General features: G+C 39.5%; 1 long non-coding RNA gene across 1 annotated transcript in view; it reads left to right on the top strand.

Annotated features, from left to right (window-relative positions):
- The window catches only part of LOC115349179, a 37,625-nt gene extending 23,413 nt beyond the window's left edge, over positions 1-14,212 (top strand). The window contains exons 2-3 of the long non-coding RNA XR_003926019.1: positions 4,709-4,820; positions 14,013-14,212. This is a non-coding gene — a long non-coding RNA (uncharacterized LOC115349179). The remainder of the gene's footprint in view (positions 1-4,708; positions 4,821-14,012) is intronic.
- The last annotated feature ends 3,648 nt before the right edge of the window (positions 14,213-17,860 follow it).

Raw genomic sequence — 17,860 nt, 5'->3', positions numbered from 1 at the left:
AATTAAATTGACAGTCCCTCTGTGACTTAAGGTTTCAGCCTTACAGTCAGCCTTCCTCAAGCAGAATGGATGGAGTGAGATAGGTTGTGAAAAGCCATCAGCATCCTGAGATCTTTGCTGCAAGAATATTCATGGTAGGGTTTCTTTCCTTTTCAGTCTTGAGTGGGCTTGGAGTTATTTTGGTGCAAGTCTTTATCCCGGTCTTCCTTCTCCCAGTCTGCTTCCTTGTACCCAGCTGAAGTTTGAAAGTTGGACATTGGCCTCCCCCAGGCTCAGCTGGTATCAGCTGTGACACTCAATGCAGTAACTCCATGACTTTGTCAGGATGGTCATACATGTATATTCATATATTCATAGAGACAAAATGTGTTAGGTAATAAACACTTTACCACTAGAAAATTGTTATAGCAAGCAAAAACCAAAAGAGGTCAAGGTATGCCCAAAAAATCCTGAGACTGTCAGGTTAGTATAAAGATTAGTGACTTACTAGTAATAGCAAAAGTCATATTTACTCAGCTACAAAGAAAACATATGAAATTCCTACTCCTTTTTGTAATATTTTTCATGCAAAATCATGAACAGGGAAGAAATAAAGAAGAAATAAAGTATAAGTTATTTATCTAGTCCATAAGATACTTCAAGAGATTCATTATTCAGATATGTTAGACAGGATATAAATGAATAGTTAAAATGGCTGTTGTTAAGATGTCTCAGATTACAAGTGACTGACAACCATATGTTTTAAAAGTATAGGATGATCACAGGGATTAGATTTTGTATCTGGACAAGTATTCAGAATTTAATGAGAATAAATTAAGTCAGAATTTACAGTTGATGTGAAGATATCATGAAGCTAGATATTGTTTTAGAAGGGAAGTCAAAGCAGTTTTTCTGGATTTTAGCAAGGCTTTTGATACTTTCCCTCACAGTATCCTTCTGGACAAGTTGTCCAACTGTGCGATGACCAGGTTCGTGGTGCACTGGGTGAAGAACTGGCTGAAGGGCAGAGCTCAAAGAGTTGTAGTGAATGGGGCTACACCTGGCTGGTGACCAGTCACCAGTAGTGCCTCAGGACACAATTCTAGGGCCAGTTCTGTTCAGTATTTTTATCAACAATCTGGATGCAGGAGTTGAACGCACCGTTAGCAAGTTTGCTGATCATACCAGACTGGGAGGTGCTGTTGACTCCTGAGGGATAAGATGCCTTGCAGAGGGACCTAGATAGATTGGAGCATTGGGCTATGATTAATGGGATGAAATTTAACAAGTCCAAATGCTGGATTCTGCACCTGAGATGGAGTAATGCCAGGCACAGGTCTAAATTGGGAGAGAAGTAGCTGGAGAGCAGCCCTGCAGAAAGGGGTACTGGTTGACAGCAGGCTCAATAGGAGTCAGCAGTGTGCTGTGACAGCCAAGAGGGTAAACAGTATCCTGGGGTGAATTAAACACAGTATAACCAGCCAGTTAAAAGAGATGATTATCCCGCTGTATTCAACATTGGTGCAGCCTCACCTTGTCTACTGTGTGCCATAGGTCCTTGAATGTGTCCAGAGGAGGGCAAGAAAGTTGGTGAAAGGGCAAGGGCTGGAAAGCATGTCCTGTGAGGAGCGGCTGAGGAATCTGGGTTTGTGTAGCTTGGAGAAAAGGAGTCTGAGGGGGGACCTCATTGCTCTCTACAGCTTCCTGAGGAGGGGAAGTGGAGAGGGAGGTGCTGAGCTCTTCTCCCTGGGATCCAGGGACAGGATGCATAGGAATGGTTCAAAGTTACACCAGGGGAGTAACCAGGGGAGGTTTAGACTGGACATGAGGAAGCATTTCTTTACCGAGAGGGTGGTCAAACACTAGAACAGGCTTCCTAGAGAGGTGGTCGATGCCCCATGCCTGTCAGTGTTTAAGAGGCATTTGGCCAATGCCCTTAACAACATGCTTTAACTTGGTCAGCCCTGAAGTGGTCAGGCAGTTGGACTAGATGATCATTGTAGGTGCCTTCCAACTGAACTATTCTATTCTATTCTATTCTATTCTATTCTATTCTAATGCGTTACATTGTGTTGTACGAGGAGCCCTATTTCTGTGCATTGGAAAACTACAAAGTGAAGACTCAAATAAAGTATAATAAAAAAAGAAAAAGTATGGATGACCTATGTTAAAGGGCAGCAAGATGTGGTTTTACTGGGTGTGAAGGGCAAGGTTTTGGCAGTGGAAAGATGTGGGGGGGCTTCTGTGGGGAGAGGTCAGAAGCTGCCCCATGCCAGACACAGCTGGTCCCAGCCATGTTTGTGACAGCCCACTATACTACATCTGAGCCTGTGAGTCTCACTGGTAGCACCTCTGGGAAAACATATTTAAGGAAGGGCAAAACATTGTACAGCAGTGAGGAGTGAGGAAAAAAGTGTGAGAAACAGCCCTGCAGACACCAAGGTCAGAGGAGGAGGAGGGGGAGAAGACACTCCAGGCACCGGAACAGATTCCCATGCAGCCCATGGAGAAGACCACGACGGAGCTGATATCTACACCACAGTCCATGCAGGACCCCACGCCACAGCAGGTGGATATGCCCTGAGGGAAATTGCAGCCTGTGGAGGACCCACACAGGAGCAGGTTTAGCCTGAAGGAAGCTGAAGCCCATGGGAAAGACCCACGCTGGAGCAGGGTTAAAATGTAAGGAGGAAGGGTTGGCAGAGAGCAGCTGTTATGAGAGCAGAGAGCAAAACCCCCATTCCCCATCCCCCTGTGCTGCTCAGAGCAGAGAGGGATGTAGAGGAGCAGGGAATGAAAGAGTGAAGTTGATGCTGGGCAACAAGGGGGAGAAAAAAATTTGCTTTAATTTGTCTTTGTTTCTCAATATCCAAACCTATTATAATTGTCAATAGTTTAAATTAATTTTCCCCAGGCTGAGTCTATTTTGCCCATGACAGTAACTGGTAAGCGATCTCCCTGTCTTCATCTCAACCCATGAGCTCTTTCATCTTATTTTCTTCTTGTGCCCTGTTGAAGAAAGGGGAGCGGCAGAGAGTTGTCAGGGAAAGAGTGATCAGAGATAGCAATATAACTGTGTTAGTTGGAGCAAAAAAAGACTCTTTTTTAAAATGGAAGAACATAGCAAATAATTCACCAGTTGCCATGGGGCTTGGACAGCTTTTCATTAAAAAAAAGTATTAACAATATGAATGCCCTGGAACAGGATTTGAAAACCATTTTACCATAATGTTATCAACAAAAATAAACTTAAACATTTCTATTAAAATGGACATTAGTCACAGTCTAACTGGCAAAGGCACAAAGAGGCTGGGGGACAGTCAGATTGCAGCTTTCAGGAATGATTGGGAATGCTGGGAATACAACACAGCCAGCTGCATCCCGCAACAGAACAGGAGTGGGCGGTGCAGCCAAAAGGATTATATAGTTATAAAGGTGAGATTATTTATTGCAAATCTAGTAGCTAAAGAGCGAATGGACACCAAACTACTGATGGACTATAATGGGTAGAGCAACATTCCAAACTAAGTAGCCACAAAACATGAGAAACGGTAAAGAAATTAAGTCTTAGAGGAATGGTAGGAATAGGAATAATAAAAATAGGTCTGGCTTTTATCCACTATGTTATATCTATGACAGGTATGTCTTCCTACCCACTGACTAACAGCTATTATGGTATCTTCTCACAGGAAAGTTTGAGCAGTTTAGCATCACTATCATAATAACTTGAAACATAATGGGCATTTTTTAAAAGAATTATACCTATTTATTACTTCACATTTGTGAACTAACTTTTCTTTCCCGTGATACATTTATTACTGTTTCAGAAAAGATAAAAACAACATTCAGAAAGTCCATATACACTGTTTTTTAGCTCTCCTTCTCATTTAAAAAACCTAGGCTCAATTTATATTAGGTAAGATTTTGGAAAAAAGTTATGTCACTGTCTCCTACAGCAGCTTGTGCTGGAGAAAAGAAAAAGGAAAAATAAAACAAACTAAATCTTTCCTGGAATGTTCTTTTTTTCCATTTTCTGCAAATTGCTGAATAAAGGACTCATTGATCCAGAATCATATCCATATTTTTATGTTAAATAATCTTCAGTGAACCTTTCTTCTATAAATTTCTCTAATCATTATATTGTCCTAGGTATACTATTGGTATCCAAGGCATCTATGATAATGAAATCCAAAATGTATTCAAATATTATTTCCTTTTTATTGGTTCTAGAACTTGCATGCTGTAGTTTCATTGGATGCTTCCTATTTCTTACATTATAAGAAATACTGAAAAATGGGTCTGTAGTCACCTTTGATTTGAGATTTGAGATTTTTTTAATGTCTTCATCATAGTCTTCTTGGTACCTTTTCCAAGTACAGTGATATCTTCTGTCTTGTTCTCTATTCTTTTCCTGATTTTTAACATAATGTTTGCTTTCTGAACCACCACTAAGCCCTAGAGCTGACATTTTCATACAATTATTCACAATGATTTCAAGAGCACTTTTCTGAGTGCTAATACTAGTTTAGAACCTACCGTGTACACAGACAGAGCTGTTTTGCAACAACTACCTTATCAGCACCTATCAGTGCTGAACCTTATTTGCCACATTTTTGTTCAATCACACAGCATTGTGGAAGCCTTCTGAAACAATTCACTGATGTATTCATTGTTCTCTGTGTTAAGAAAATTTGTATCACTCAACCTTTGCTACCTCTATTTTCCACAGTAACTTCTATTCTTCTGTGTGGAGGCCAATCCAAGAAGCAGATTAAATAACAGATTTATATCAGTGAATTACCATTTCAGACCTTCTAGGACTCCTCTTTGGACACTGTAAGGTATAGTGACTTGCTCAGATGTACTTTGGCCATTTGTTCTGAAATGAAAGTTCAGCTTTAACTAAATCTTCTATCTACTGCTCTGTCAAGAAGGGTCCAACGTAAGAGACAAGACTTGCATATTTTGAAGCACATGTATTTACTTCTAGTACACTGCTATTTCACTATACCAAATTTATGCATATGTATCCATTTATATTTTACATTGTTATTGATAAATGAATTGTTACTGCATTTTTCTTTATCATCACAAAAGAAAAGTATTGATATTCTGGGTGCTTTCTTTTTTTTTTTTTTTTTTTTTTTCTTTTTCAGTACTACAAACAAAGGAAATTTACCCTAAAATCTGAAAGTAGACTTGGAGGTTTTGCCCTCCTTTGTTATATTATCACTTTTAAACTGATATTTCTGTCCTTGTAGAAAGTGACAGATTCTGAAGTCATCTTATTGCCATTTCATACCACTTGGTAGCCTAAAAGTGCTGTAGTAGTTTTGCAAATATAGAATGAGATTACCTCAATGTTATAAACTCCTGGCTGGCAGAAGTATAATAATGCCAGCTCCCGCATGGGTAACCGGACATTTGATGTTATGCTTTGCCATCTGGACTCGTTGTTGCTAGCGCTGCCTGCAGCGGTGCCCTGGAGCCAAGGGATGCACTGACTCCTCCTGCTTTCCTTCTGCATCAAAAGATCTGCTACAGGAGGGAATTGTAATGGTGCATTAGATAACAACGGAATTAGCAGAGCTACACAATGCAGTTGAAACAAGAAAATTTTTACTTTCCCTGTAATCTTTAATAGACCATCAGAATAGCAGCAGTACCTCTGCAGAACTGTTCCAGTCTCTACTCTAACTTGCTGCATATTTTCAAAACACAACCACAGATGTATTTAAAAATAGAATTTCTTGAATGGAAGATCAATTATTTGTCTTTTATTTCATATTAATTATTTTAAAAGAGATGAGTTTCTAATGAGATCTTCATTTTTTCTTCTCTCCCCGTCTTCATCTTGCATAATTTTAAACACCTGCTGTTTATTTGATATTTATGTTTCTCCTTTTCACCTTTACACAGACTACAGTAGCATATTTTTTTTCTTACTTAATAGTAGTTCATTGGTCTAGAACTTGAAGAATGTTATTATATTCACTTTTCAGCAACACCATTAGCTATCATCTGTATTATGTTTTCTGTTGGGTATTACTGGGATATTACTCAGTAATTTCTCTGATACTTCAGATTTCCATTTCTGGCAGCTTTAATGCTAGCTTGTACTATTGCTCTCCATTTGCTAAGGTGAAAGTCATTAATAATTATGATAATTATCTGATCGTCCACTTAGTGTGAGCATGACTGGAGTGTGTGGCAGTGACAAATTCATGAGCTATGTGACCCGTGCTCGGGAGGCCTTCAAGGAATTTGTAGTCTTGTGAGGAGGGACCTGCCAGGGATGGAAGTCTTACACAGGAGTGGTAGATGCCTGTGCCCAGCTTTGATTTATTATTTAACTGGCCCTTAGAGATCACAGTGACCTGGAACACTGCAATGAGGGGCTGAGACAGGTCATGTGGAGGGTCCCCAGGGTACTGATCAGGCTGCTGTTCATGGCTGATGCTTGCAGTCTGTGCAGCAGTCCTCATTTCTGCTTCTCGAAGTTCTCAGGGGATGTTCAGAGCTAGGCTACTGCTGGGAAAGTTTGACTCCTGGTCAAGAAATGACAAGAAAACTTTAAGCTAATGCTAGACAGAGAGAGGGGAGGGAAAGAGAACTGCCCAGTCCTGAGCGCAGCTCCCTGGAGCAGAAGTTTGCAGGGCAGGTTGTATAGAAGGGCACACAAAAGGCAGCTGCAAACTGCTGAAGACACTGTGGGACTGCGCAACATTGGTGGTGATATGAAATGAGGCATGGTCTCCAGCACTGATAGGAGCAACTACCACAGCAAATCAGAGGCTTTTATTCAGTCCTATTTCTTGATGGAGGATGCTTTTGGATCACTAGGAATGATGGGGTTGGGGGAGACTACAGCCTGCAGCAGCAGGAGTGAGGCAGCAGTCAACAAGGGTCAAAAGCAAAGAGTGATGAGAAGAAAAAGGAATGGGAACAATCATATAGGGCAAAGATGCATTCATCTCAAGTGTGCTCACATGACTGGAGTGCTGCAATGGACAAGCTCTTCAGGAATGACAGGCAGGGATGACAGGGAATGAGCAGTGAGGCCCTCTTGTGTGGTTGGTAAGCAGCAAGCTGAAGATGAGCCAGCTGTGTGCCCTGGTGAGGGCAGCAGCATTGTGGGTGGCATGACAAGGGGAGCATTATCCTTCTCTGCTGAGCACTGCTAGAACACATCCAGATACTGCACCCAGTTTTAGGCCCCCCAGTACAGGAAAGGCATTGACAAACTCAATGAGATAAGTAAGACCCACAGGGTGATCAGGCCTGGAGCACTTGCCCTAGAAGGAGAGGTCGTAGGAGTGGGGCTTGGTCACCCTGCAGCAGGGAGGGCTTCAGGGGGACCCACAGCAACTGCCCTGCCTGCAGGGGGGGGATGGAGAAGATGGAACCAGGCTCTTCACAGAGGTACATGGAGGGAGGATGGGACACAATGGACAAAATTTGAAACACAAGAGGTTCAGATCAGATGTTAGGATAAACTTTTTCTCTGTGAGGACAGTGGAGCAATGGAAGAGGCTGCCCAGTGAGATTGTGCCATCTCCATCCTCAAAGGTTTTCATACTCCAGCTGGGTCAAGCCCTGAGCAACCTGGTCTGACCCCAGTGCTATGAGCAGGAGGTTAGACAGACACCTCCTGAGGCCCCTTCCAGCCTGAACTATCTGATGAGTCTATGACATCTTTCATCTTAAAGCACACTGCAGCTATTAGACAAATCTTACCAACACCCCTATGCACAAGAAAGAGAAAGAAAGGGAGAATGTTGAAAGCATTAAGCATAATGTATTTCAGTTTAAAGCAGAGATCTCTTTTTCCAGCTGATAAAAGATGGGTAAGGATAAGGACATACACACACAAAAAAATTAATTCCTTCTGAATGGAAACTAGAAATTACGTATGTAGAAAATAAATTACTTTTTTAACAAAACAATCACCAGGAAGCCCAGAATACCAAGTTTTGGTATTATAAAGCAAATTTGTAAATTCATTCATTAAATTAAACATCATGCCTAGTTTCATTTTTTTGAACAAAGATGTTTTGTTAAATTTTGATAAATTTTGAACAAGATGTTGAACATTGTTTTCTATTTTCTGAAGATTTTTGTCCCTGTTATAAATAAAAAAAACCAAAAGAAAAAGAGTCCAGGACATGAAAGATTATTCCCATCTCACCCACTCTCACCAGGAACATTTTTTGATAAATTCATTTCCTTGAGCCAGCAAAACTTTGCCCCTTCCCATAAATTGTATTGGAAGTTATCTGTAATCATGGGTTATGTGTCCAGCCAGCTCTAATCTCCTTTCAAATACTGAATCCCTCAATAAAATTTATTCACATCAACCTGCTTATGTTTAATGATGACACCAATGGTGATATCATTCATCAAAATTATTTTTAAAATTATGATAAAATCAAGATTTTAGAAGAATGATGACCTGATGAACTGTTGACCTGTACTTTAACAGCTTACAGGCAGAAGAAACCAAGATTTGTAAAAGTCACACTAAACACATTCATACAAAATAATACAGAATACTCATTAAGTTCCTTCAAACTCTTACTGTATTGATTAGCAATGAGACTGTCAGGGATCTGACCTATTTGGTCTCCCATATAGCATCCTTCTGACGTTTACTGTAAGAAAGAGAAATGTGGCTCCTCATCTAGTACTACCTTTGTAGCAAATGAGGAAAGTAAGTGCAGCAGCAAAGAAAGTAGGAAAATGGGAGGAGTGACAGACATATCCTGGTTTGCTCTTTTGCTGATTTAAAATAATTTTAAATTATTAAACACACACACACAAGCTATTCTTTTATTTTTTCTTTGGACCATGGAAATAAGAAATGAGAGTCACACTTCCATCTTTTATTTTCTTTGGCTGCTTGCACAGCAGGTTGTACTTCACAAATGCATTCAAAGACTTCACCTGAAATCATAACACAAGTGGTTCTACATGGGTGAAGCATCATTATTGTAAGCTAGTATCTATTTTATGTAAACCAGGCAGGTACTGGCTTATGTTTCTGGCTTTACAGAATAGAAGAGTATGATAGCATTCATATTCATTATGAATGACAGTTTAGGAAATATAAAGACATAGAAAGCAATTGTTCTTGAGATAAAACATTTTTTCCTCACACTGCATTTCCTAGTGTCAGGACCAGAGGGATGCATCTGGTTCTGTACAGCATACAATACCGAACAGTTTAACTGTACATTTTCTTCTCTGTCAGGTCAGATATTTTTGCCCCAGCGAGGATGAGGCATAAAGGAAAAGCAGTAGGATTGCAGTTAAGAGAGCACCCTCTCAATTGCACTATTCACTTTAAACAAGCACACCAACTGATGCAAAAGAACTGGCTAAGACCAATCAGTCATGCACTCCTGTGTATGGCATGAAATTGTTCTGTCTATTGGAGGCTGGAGTGTTCTCTCTGTACTTTACATGTAAAAGTACATTAAATTGGGACTATTGTACTGTGACATTTCTATTCTAGACAATTGCAAGTTAAATAAATGCATATTTTATCATGTCTTTGTCTAGAAATAGTTTGCTGCACAGTGCCTTGTCAAACACTTTGGCATGAATATTTACGCAGGAGAGCTCTGTAATTCTGCATAGGCTAACTTAGACTGTGGTAAAAAAAAATCATCCACTTCAGAAACAATGTTGTTCATATACTACTCCTGCTCCAGCATGGGAGTAATCTAGTAACCCTCTCTAAGTCCTAGCAGCAAACATAAAATTGGAGTAAAGTTCTTCCCAGTCTTTAACCATCACTGAATTGCACAGGGCCTAGAAAGAGGTCTGCAGAAGACAGCATCAACTTCTGGCAGCAGAACTGGATTCAAAATCTGAGTGGGATGAAGAAGAATCTGGGACTTTACCATCTATTCATCTTGTTAAAAAAGCAGAAGCAGGGCAGCATTGAATTCAGGACTTAATCCTGATTTAGGACTTAATCAGAACAAAAAATATAACAAAGAAAATAAAATCATGTTTCTCAAGTAAAGCCAAAACACTGAAATTACAGACAATGCCAAGTCCATGATACCTGCAAAATGTACAGTGTATGGTAGTTCTTATATTAATGCATTTTCTGTCAGAATTTAAAAATACCTTCTAAACACATATCTAAAGCCTAACCTATAAAAGCCAAATGACAGTGACAATGTTGGAAGTAGGTTGTAAAAAAGAAAAGCAACTGACTGATTAGCTAACTAACTAACAATAATCATGTAGGTAACCTAGGATTAAATAGAACTGGCTCTTGTTTTCCAATTTAACGTTTCTCTGCCTGTTTGATATCATAGTAATAAATATAGCTTTTGAAAGTCAAATAGAACTCATTTATTAATTTATTCTTAGCATTTTAAGAATAATTAATGATAATGTTCTAGTTTTATTTTGCCAGTGTTTAATAGACAGCTATTAGAAAATCAGTGCATAATGATACTACTAAATTATTATCTGTTCTAATAGCAACAGATACTGGAGAGAAACATTATTGACTCATCAGAATTTGTTCACATGTAGCAATTAGCTATGAAAGTTATTAGTGAAATAGCTAGATTCTTTTTCTTTTTGAATAAATGGAAATAATATTTTGGGAGGAATATAATTCCTTTTTGAAACTACAGACATTCTCACATAATCCAAGTGTGGTGGGAAAATCATATAAATGTGAATATAACATTTGCTGTTAGAGACTACAACAAGGCATCTAAAGCTCTTAGATGTTTCTTCAATATCAACAACTTCTAATAAACAATAGAATGAAAAGACAACAGATCTTACTGCCAGTCACTCACGTTATCCATCAACCGATTATGTGTATGATAATTGAGTAATTTCCTTTCTTCTCCCCAGAAATTCTAACAGCCCCCAAACACTGCTTTGTATGATTACAGTAACCAACTGTATCAAAGCTGTTTCTTGGTCTCAGCACAGTATTAAGAATATCACAAAATTACACTAGCACAGTTGGTTTCCAAGTACTCCTGTTCAGTAACTTCGCACAAAAACACAAGAGCTAATAATGGATAGTGAATCACTACTTTGGCAGTTTCTAGTAACAGAAGACAGAGAGACTCTATAAAGTGCTTCCAAGGTATTTATAGGAGTAACACACACCTCCAGTACATTACACTCAACAAGCCTCTGCCACTTTTTTCAAAGTTCGGTCAGTCATCTGTTAATGTAATGATGTTTATGGAGGGCAGGGCAAGCCAAGACTTGTGGCAAGTGTTTTGCTTACGACAAATAGAACACAGAAAAGTTCCATTAGCAGTTAATTAAGAAAGAAACATCATCTGACACTGTGCATAAAAAAAGATAGTCCTTTCTACTTGCAGTTTTGAGCACATCCAAATTACATCAGTCAATGAAGGAAGACAAGGAGTATGAGAAATACTGCAAGCTCAAACCAGAAAATATGCCTTGATTTACCCTTAAAGATACTTAAACAGAAATAATTGACATCACAAGTGCAAAATGGGGAGCAGCTAACTGAAACCAGCTTTTTAGGAAGGGATCTTTGGGTAATGAGAATATTTGTATGACTCCATTACAATGTGTCCTTGCTTAAAAATTAAATAAAATAAAAAATTAGGACATGGAACAGATTTATATAGGTTTCTTTGGGCTTCCTTTCCTAAGGTTTTCTTGATGGCTTTGTGGGGTTTTTATTATTCAAAGTTAAAATAAATCAATCACAAACAGAACAGGAGACAATAATGTCATTGTAGTGGAAAGGCAGACATCATACAGGAAATATAAAGATGAATATTAAATGCACATGAAACAGTTCTCCTCTCAGCCAGCATAAAGTCACAGCTGAATGACTGTAGAGTATCTTGAGAAAATACAGCAGAGGACAGCAATAATGATCAGAGATCTGGAAACCATGACTCAAGAGAAATGACTGAAGAAAATGGGAAATTTAAGGAAGTGGCTGACATGACTTTTAACAGTCCTCAGCTACTTTTGATATAGGAAGGGGAATTCACTTTTCTATATCCACATAGCCAGGACAAAAAGTAATCTAGAATGAGAAAAATACAGATGAAACATCAAGAAAAAAAAAGTCTGCAATTATTTATTAGAGATGGTCATTAGCAAGGAAATCAGTTACCTAATAATTGTGGACTCTCCCTTACCAGACATATTAAAGAATATGTCTTGAATCACATACATATTACTGATCCCAGTTTACAGGAAAGGAATGAACTTGGTAACATCTTGAGATCCTTTTCAGTCTTGCTTTTTCATGACTCTATTAGAAGAAAAACTATAGTAGAAAAATTATTAGCGTGTTTACTGGAAAGCTGATTTGAAAATCATATATATCCTGATTTTCCTTGTAGACTGGCACACCTTATTTTACTAGGATTAGTAGAGATCAGTTACAAGTCCACAGATTGCCTCACTTGAAAACACACATGCTGTCTCTTTCCAGCATTTTCTTTGTCTGTTTTCTCAAGATATAGTTGCACGTGTGTGTGACTCTGTATGGTGTTTTGGTGTTGTTATAAAAAATGGCAAGACCAACTACATAGTCAATGAGCAATGTAAGAAGAGTGAGACTGTATTTCCACTGGTCTGATTAATTAGACTTGATTAGATTTGACCACTGTAAATATGGTTAAAAATTATTTAGGTCTAAATGGACAGAAATTAACTCTGTGACTTCATAAACACAAATTTGTTCTTTATCTTTATTCAGGAATAATGTTGTTGTTTAAGCCCAACCAGCAACAAAGTACCACAAAGCTGCTCACTCACTCCTCCCCCACTGTGGGATGGGGAGGAGAAAATATAAAGAAAAGCCATGGGTCGAGACAAGGACAGGAAGGGATCACCACCAATTATGGTCACTGGCAAAAGACAGACTCAACTTGGGTAAAGATGAAAATCAATTTAATTTACTACCAATCAAATCAAAACAAGAATAATGGAAAGTAAAACCAAACCTTAGAACAACTTCTCCCCACCCCTCCCTCCTTCCTGGCTCAACCCCACTCCCGATTTCTCTTCCTCCTCCCCACTCAGAGGCGCAGGGGGACGGGGAATGGGGGTTAGGGTCAGTTTGTCACACGTTGTCTCTGCCACTCCTTCCTTCTCCGGGGGAGGTCTCCTCACTCTTCCCCCGCTCCACCGTGGGGTCACTCCCATGGGTTGCAGTCCTTCACAATCTTCCCTAGTGTGAGTCCTTCCCACGGGCTGCAGTTCTTCAGGCACAGACTGCTCCAGCGTGGGCTTTCCCATGGAGTCACGGCCATCTTTGGGGCTTCCCCCTGCTCTGCCATGGAGTCCTCCCTGGGCTGCAGGTGGGCATCTGCTCCACTGCTCACCTCCATGGGCTGGAGGGGGACAGCCTGCCATCTCACCACGGGCTGCAGGGGCATCCCCTCCTCCCCCACTCCTCCTCCCCCTCCTTCTTCACTGACCTTGGTATCTGCAGAGGTGTTCCTCTCACATTCCAATCCCCTCTCCCACTGCAGGTTCCCCTTCTTAAATCTGTTATCCCAGAGGCGCTACCACCGTCACTGATGGGGTCGGCCTGGGCCAGAGGCAGCTCTGACTTGGAGCTGGGGAAGCTTCTAGCAGTTTCTCACCAGAATCACCACTGTAGCCCCCTCCCCCACTACCAAAACCCTGCCACACAGACCCAAAACTAATAGAAACTGGAGGGAACAGAGAGAAAATGCAATGATCAGGAAGCGAAGAGGAGAGAGTGAGTCAAAGTCCACCTTGAGTATGGTTCATTTTATGTGGTTCTTAAAGCGTAGACAAACTTTCTGTTGTGTACTTCTACAGTGCCCAGCACAATGAATTCCTAATTGAAGAAACCATTTAGTAAATAAATGCAAATACAATTAGTTAGAAAACTAACGCATAACTCTTGGATGTGTTTATTCTACCAGCTGATAAATTACAGTATGAATAATGTATTTTCTATCAATATATTTTGGTTAGAAAGGACAAAATTTGCTTTAATGCTTATTTTCCCTCAGTTGAATGACAGAAAAATCCTGATAATATGCTGTCAAAGTATTTCAAGTCTCATTTAGCACTTGTCTACTGCAATCAACTGTCGTCTTTACCTATTGTCATGAAAAAGTGACACTTCCGGACAGTGTATTTTCTAAATCAAAAATGAAATGCCAAGATCATCTAAAATGGAATATATTTTTATACCCTTGACTTTTGAATGATGGCAGTAACTTTGAACTGTGATTCTCCTATTCCTTGTAAAGGGTAGAAATATACAAATAAAAATGTTTGGATAGACAGTAGGATGGCAGTATTCTGGTTGCTTTACCTTTGCTTTCTATCCATATACATAAACCCTAGTTTTTCACTCCCCCAGTCAAGCTTTTAAACCATTTCTCATCAGAAGAACAAAACCATAATTTCCACTGAAGAAATTATAGTAATTCAATGGAGAGTATCGATAGTTAAAAAGATATACTATCTGTCAGAATCCACATCTTTGATCGTTGTAAAGCTTAAAACAGCTTAGGAAAGTTGCCAGAAATTTTTCCTTAGACCTCAATGATGTATGAACAAAACATGTATTGGCTGGCATAGCTATGAACATAGACACGTTTATAACTTGCAGCAGCAAAGCAAAATCCCTAACAACAGCCTTATGCATATTCTAAAAGACACTTTTAATGAAGTTGACCATCAGCACTGAAAATATCCTCTCCAGTAACAATGAAGCAAAAATTGCATTTGAGGGAGCAACTTACAGCATTACATCAAGGAACATAACATAATCTTTCTCTCCCTCCGTCATGTAAAAAGGTAATTTGGCAGAAAATAAACCCCCTTGCATTCCAGCTTATCCTCAGATATCAGAGGGGCTGGAGGCGGCTAGGTTTAGATTCTGAGTGATATCCAATTTGGCACTATTAATCCGGTCGTATTCAACTGATTGAACTCTCATGATTACAGATTCACTAACAGAGCTTTCAGCTTAGTCACGCTCCATGGACTCACATGGCCAGACTTAGAGCTGGCGTCACCCAATGAGAAACTTTTATGGCTAGCTTAACAAATAGTGCAGTTTATTAAAGCAACAGATATACAGGTTCTTATGGATTGCCAGTGATACAGTCTGCAAAAGCACGTGTTAGCATTAAGATTATGAATAATACAGTGTGCAAAATCAGAAAAGCGACTTTATATAGAGAGATTTCTGAGTAAGCAGTCGATATAGTCCAGATCTTACCCAAAGGGGTCCCTATGGGGAGGAAGGGAGGCTCAGCCCACCGACTGATCCCAGAAGTCAGGGGTAGTCTGCGATGGTATCTTCCCTGATTTGTCTTCGATGATACCTTCCCTAACATTCCCCCTTTCTTAGGCCATTTTTATACAATTCTTTACTTCAGGGTGGAGCTTGAGTGACTCTAGTCATACGTACCTTTATTATGATTGGTATAACATTCTCTCTCTTCACTTTTAAAGGTATACATTAATGAAAATTCAGGCTGCAGGCTCAGTGAGGGGGTGGTCGCACCTTGGAGGCAGGTAGTCTTTGGGATGGAGGTGTGTTTTGGTATTATAATGACATTGTAAAGAGCAAAGTTCGCACGAATGACAGCATTTTGTCAAAACATGACAGACTGTTGGCCCAGGGGGTCAAATATGCAGTTTATCAGTACCATAGTACCATGAAGTTCCCATCTCTGCAGTGATTCACAGAGCCTGGCCATGGAGTCTTCACCCGGTTCCACCCTCCATGCCAGTTTGCAGGCAATGTTGTCTAGGGAACCACTATGGAATGGATTCCTTGCATATCAGTTGCATTCCACCCTGAAAGCTTCTTCTGTGTTATACCTTTCCTGTATGTGTGAACAATGCCGTACCTTTAATATAGGTTTAATTTCTAAGTCACCTCCAGTTATTATTCCACACCCTCTTTCTCCACAAAAGGAAAAAAAAAAAATAGTGAGCTGCACAGAATAACTGTAGATTTTCTATTCTTTGTGGCAAAATACATGCCACTTCATAAGTTATAGTGACAGTTTGAAATTTTCTTTTTATACTAGACATGTTCATTTATAATTTGTGATCCATAGTTCAAGCACCTGTGATTTTATGTTATGCTAGTTCAAATCATACTGAATGAAACACTTGCACAATTGTATGGTTATAAGCCTTGATAACAGTCTTTTTTGCAATGAAGGAAAATTCTGAGATTCACTTCTAAAAATCCCTACACATAGAAACCTTTGCAGGAAAACAACAACAGCAAATGGTTCACTGAAGAAACATGCCTGCTTTCTTGCACATCCATATTAGTCTGGTACAATATTCCTGCCCCACTGAAAACCTCCACTAAAGTCACTGTGAGTTTGAATGCCTGCAGACTGGTGGATTGAGCCTTTATTACATTCTTGGTTTTATAGTCTTTTTAAAATTTTTATTTCTTTGTGCTAGACCCTCACAGAACCTTTCTCAACTGTTTGAAATCTTAATTTCCTTAATAAATGTTGGATGATATACATGTGCAGTACATGACATAACTAGAAGATTAGTGATTGTTAAAAATAATTTTAAGACATGGTTGAAAACAAATAGCTTAGTTATCATTCTAATGGATCTAATCCATTACTAGCTAGGGTACAACTTCTATCCATGAGTGCTTTCAATTAGCAGTCTACTGAAGAAAAAAAAGAAAAGACAAAGAGATCTGCTGGTGTTCATCTACATACATAGTTAAACAGCCCAACTCTTTTCCAGTTAATGTCTGTCACATCGTCAAACACAACTTACCTGAGAGTGATGGCCAGAACCCCTGTAAAGTGTATTTTTGCTCTCAGTTTTCCTGTTTTAATCAGGAAATCGCGATCAGCACATTCTTGGCTGGAGACAGGTTGAAGGCTAATGCTATACAGCCATGGGCAAGCTCTTACCTCTCAGACAGTGCTGTAAAATGTCAACATATCTTGGTTTTGTCCATCTTGTTGAAATATTCAAAGATGGTGGCTTTAATTCATTCCTAGTAAGAAAGTATTGAACATTATTTTGCTTTGACAGCCTATTTAAAAGTTGGTTTAAAAGTTCTTTCCGTCGGTTGTTTGTAATTTCTGAAGCATAAAAATGCTAAAAATGGTTTTAAAAGCCCTGGTTATTTCAGAAACCAATTTGCCTTTTAGCCCATGCCTGGGCATGTTTGTACAGTATGCCTAGAACAGTAAAAATGGGCTTAACATTGTTTTTGGAAAACTATTGCTTAGTCACCAAATCTGCTGCCATTGAGCATCCATATCTGTCACAATAATCTTTAATGTCAGAAGCTGTGCCATACACGTATCTACTAACACATGCCCACCACACATAGATCAGAAACAAATTTAACTCCAAGTCAAAGAAACTTCAGTAGTCAGTTATCTGGGGTGACAGCTGGCAGTCTGACATCTCTAGACTTTTTGCTTTTTGTCCTTCCATGCTGCTATATCTGTGAAAGATTATCTATACACGTATAAAAAACCATACATATAACATTCCATATTTTTCTATGGTCTTTTTTATATATTTGTGTACATAAGAAGAGTTCCTCATCCTAAGGAAACGGGCAATGAACAACATGGCGTTCAGAGATGATGTGGAATAGAGTGGTCACTTTTAGCGCAAAATAGCTTCAGCGGGATCCAACAGCCCAAGAGCGGCGAGGCTGCTGCCACCGCTCTGCATCCTCTCATCCAAGCAGTCACAAGGCTGAAGATGTGTTCCCAGCAGACACATACACAAAGCACAAGTACACACTACCTATATACAGAGATATAAACAACACCAATGGCCTCATCCTGTTCCCCCTTCTGGCTGGACAGGGTGAAAGTCCACTAGTGAG

Source organism: Aquila chrysaetos, chromosome 12, assembly GCF_900496995.4.
Source record: "Aquila chrysaetos chrysaetos chromosome 12, bAquChr1.4, whole genome shotgun sequence".
Classification (NCBI taxonomy): domain Eukaryota; kingdom Metazoa; phylum Chordata; class Aves; order Accipitriformes; family Accipitridae; genus Aquila; species Aquila chrysaetos.
Note: the sequence above shows the minus strand (reverse complement) of the source record. Positions and strands in the feature narration are given on the sequence as shown.